This window comes from Pteropus alecto, unplaced genomic scaffold, assembly GCF_000325575.1.
Source record: "Pteropus alecto unplaced genomic scaffold, ASM32557v1 scaffold8, whole genome shotgun sequence".
Classification (NCBI taxonomy): Eukaryota; Metazoa; Chordata; class Mammalia; order Chiroptera; family Pteropodidae; genus Pteropus; species Pteropus alecto.
In genome coordinates, this window is record NW_006494609.1 from 8,515,786 (window position 1) to 8,519,854 (window position 4,069).

Sequence of the window (4,069 nt, forward strand, 5' to 3'; positions counted from 1 at the left end):
TAAGTTATTTCAAACTTTTTTTTTACTAGGTAAAAATATAAGTTTGGGGAGAATTTATCTTTCTCATTAATGTTGAAGGTAGAAAAATAAATTCTGGTTAATTTAGGGCTCTAAATAATTGATTTAGTTCATGATAATTTTATAATATTTGATAAATATGTAAACAAACAAATTATAATTTGATTAATTAGCATCATCCCTCAACAGAGTTAAAGTCCAAAGCAAACTATAAACCTGGTTATGCAATTCTTAATACAAAGATGAGAATGTAATGGATCAGCTGGAGAAAATAAAGGACTGAAAAGGTAGGAACTAAAAAGGGAAACAGTGAAAAATTGTTTTTAAAGCATGAGGAGAAAATTAGTATATGCTAATACTTGGAGCTCAAGCTATCGTAAGAAAAATTGACTTAACTAGGAGCACCCAATCATTTAGTGCTCGATATACCAGAGATGCGAGTGCGTACAAGTTTTATATGTTATATTTAAAGTCTCAAATATAGCAACACAATCCCTGGGAGGTAGCTAGTGTTTCAAAATCGTAAAACCAGGGCTTAGTGTTATAGAGTGAATGCCTCAGATCTTCACCCCACTTAAGCAATCTGAATCAAGATTTCATGCTCTTTCTTAGTCACTATCTATATTAGTTTTCAAAAATCGTGGGTAAGGTATATGCCAAAGTCCTTTCTTCTAAAATAGGAATCTCTGAATATAAATTCAATGCAAAAATAAAATACACAAATGAATGGGTTAGAATGAAAAATGTCCCTCTTTTCCCCACTCAAAGGTATCCATATGTCTTAATTCCTGGAATATGTAAGTGTTACTTTATATAGCAAATAATAGCTTTGCAGATATGGTTAAGAATTGTGAGATGAGGACGCTATCCTGCATTACTCCAGGTGATCCCTAAGTGCAATCATATGTATTCTTCTGAGAGAGGAAGAGACAGATTTAACACAAGTGGAGAAGGCAATGTGAGCAGAGAGGCGGAGTTTGGAGTGATGGCAGCCACTAGCCAAGGAATACCAGCAGCCAGCAGAGCTGGAAGAGACAAGGATTGCGTTTTCCCCTAGAGTGTTTGTAGGGGCACAGCCCTGCCGACACCTTCATTTCAGTCCAGGGAAACTCATTTCAGTTTTCTGGACTCCAGAACTCTGAGGGAACAAATGCCTGTTGTCCCAAAGCACCAAGTCCGTGGTAATTTATTCGAGTTTCATCAGGAAACTAACACACAGGGTGAAAAGGGGAGCGAAGTGGTTTAAGGCACTACATTTCTGGTAATGTATTATAGCAGCTATAGGAAACTATTATAATGAGTTTCAAAAAAAAGTTGAATATTTCTTCCCTCAGGAAAGTGTCCGCAGACTAGGTAAGCTTTCTCTAACATGTACTTCCCAGCACCTCATATTTTTTTTTGGTAACATTCATTCATAATTGCTTTCAGTTATCGTGTTTATCTCTGTAGCCCAAGGTACACAGAAAAGTACTGGCACATAGTAGGGGCTCAGTAAATATGGGTGAAATGATTGAATACAATTCCAGGCATTGGGGTCAATAGGGAGTTGAAAACTGAATTGTGACTCATACAGTTCCTGGTAGGGTAAAGTCCTCTGAGCCAGGGTGAGGGGTTGGGAACAGGGCACAGCAGTTAGCACTGTGTTACCCTGCCTGTACCTGTGAGGATAGGTAGAGACAAACTAAATTACTTAGTGATTTTGGAAAACAAGCTGCTATTAAAATTACAAGGCTATATAACTTTTGACTGAGTAGACTACTTCTTGAGATTTACCAGTATATAAAAATATATGAATGGACAAGGGTACTTGTTATAAAGTTGTTCATGGCATAAAACCCTGGAAAAAGTAAATACCCGACATTAAACAAATGATTGAAGCAATTATGATATATCCATACCATGAAATATTATGCAGCCATTAAAAATTAAAGAGAGTCTATGGCCATGCTACCCTGAACATGCCCAATCTCGTCTGATCTCGGAAGCTAAGCAGGGTCAGGCCTGGTTAATACTCGGATGGGAGACCACCTAGGAAATACCAGGTGCTGTAGGCGTTTAAAAAACAAGAAAATTAAATTGAGCTATAATAATTGACTTGTGGGGCTGTCCATGAGATATTGTTAACTAAGATAACATTTGGAAAAGTATTTGTTATATGATTCTATTCCATAGACATATATACACACACACACACATATGACTGAACAGGAATAATAATACAGTTTCATTTAGATACATTTATAATACTAGCTGAATTGTTAAAAAGGCAATGTCATAGGGTCAGTGATGTGGTTGTGAGGGAGAGATGGAAGTGGAAAAAGCAAAAAAACCCAAGGGACTACAAAAGAAAGGGCAAATATACTATAATCTATTAATGCTTTTATATAAATTTGTATCTATGTAAAGATATATTTATAGACATTTTAAAAATATAAATACAATTTTTTTGTTAGTGAGGTATAATTGACATAATAATATATTGGTTTCAGGTTTATAACATAATGATTTGATGTTTATACATATTATAGAACGATCACCACAATAAATCTAGGTAGCATCTGTTACCATATACAGTTACAATTTTTTAAATGTTTTTGTTTAGGTCAGTGGTCCCCCACCTTGTAGGGATCAGTCTCCTATGAGAATATAAAGCCAGTGATCTGAGGTGGAGCTCAGGTGGTGATGCTAGCGCTGGGGAGCGGCTGCAGATACAGATGAAGCTTTATTTACTGGCCCACTGCTCACCTCCAGCTGTGCAGCCCAGTTCCTAACCACAGACTGGGGACCCCTGGTTTAGTGAATGGTTTCCAAGCAGAAAAGGGGACTCAAAACCGTATGATAGGGGGCCGTTGTTGAAAAAAATTAATGACTGTTATGTTTCCAGGATGTGGAGGTTTTACAATAAATCAATTCTGAAAGAGGAAAAAAAGGCCAACAGTGGTATATCCAGACGTCAGCCAAGTCAGCAGGAGTGCTGGATTGCTTCAGTGAGGAGGTGGGCAGTGAGTACGGCTCCTTGAGATGCATGCACAGCATCCAGCCACATGGCCCAGGCAGTAGCCACTAGCTCTAATCCATGTCAATACCTCATGGACATCCCCACAGGACAAGTGGGAGGACACTGAGCCTTGGTCCGTCCCAAACCGAGGAACCAAATTTCCTCAATGTTAGGCTTGGGCACAGCCTAAAAATGAGTTAGATTGATTTCCCCTACTGTGTTTACCCTACTCTTCATTTTCATAATATTTATCACATTTCACTCTTATTTATGGGTTAGTCACTGATGTCTGTTCTCCCTCATCCACACCCACATCTCTAAGAGAAGGCACTTAGACTCATCTTTAAATTCTCGGAACTGAGTATGGTTGCCTGGTACTAAGTAAAACTTCAAGAATATATGTTGATGGTCCATAAACATACCTTTTCTATACTAGAAAATACATAAGTGATTAATACTTTTTTTGTTGTTGTGATGAGCCCATTTGAGACTTTAATGAAAGCCATAAAAACTCTTCCTCAAAAAACTGAGAATTTTGTCACATTTTCTAGAATTTCACTGACCCTCTAAAACCTATTCATGTGGGATTCACCATTTCCAAATATGTGAATTCCCCATTTTAAACAGCAGATGTTAACTTTTAACTTTTATGGAGTTGCTTTCTATTCATCAGGCTTAGAGCTGTTTTGCATGTACTATTTCAGTTAATCTTCACAGCTTTAGGAGGTAAGTCTTGCTTTTATTTTTTTAAACAGAAGAAGAATCAATTTAAGAAAGACCAAGTTACTTACCCAAGCTCACAGAGCTAATTAGCAGCAGCGGCGGGACTCAAACCGAGATCTTTTTTATTCTAGCCTGAGTTTACACTCTTAACCACTAAAAACCATCTGCCTGCTTTACGTTCCCACCCACAGTGAGTAATGGAGTTATCCAGTGAAGACATTTAATCTCCCCGAGTAAGAGTCTGAAATGATGACATTAGCTGGCTTGAGCTCCTGACTTGATGTGAGCAAAGTTTCCTTGATCAAACAGGACAGGCTGTTCCCCCAGCAG

The 4,069-nt window shown here is 37.8% G+C and overlaps 1 pseudogene; it reads left to right on the forward strand.

Moving 5' to 3' along the window:
- Positions 1-1,952: 1,952 nt before the first annotated feature.
- On the forward strand, positions 1,953-2,072 carry LOC112473734 (annotated as a pseudogene).
- Positions 2,073-4,069: the final 1,997 nt, after the last annotated feature.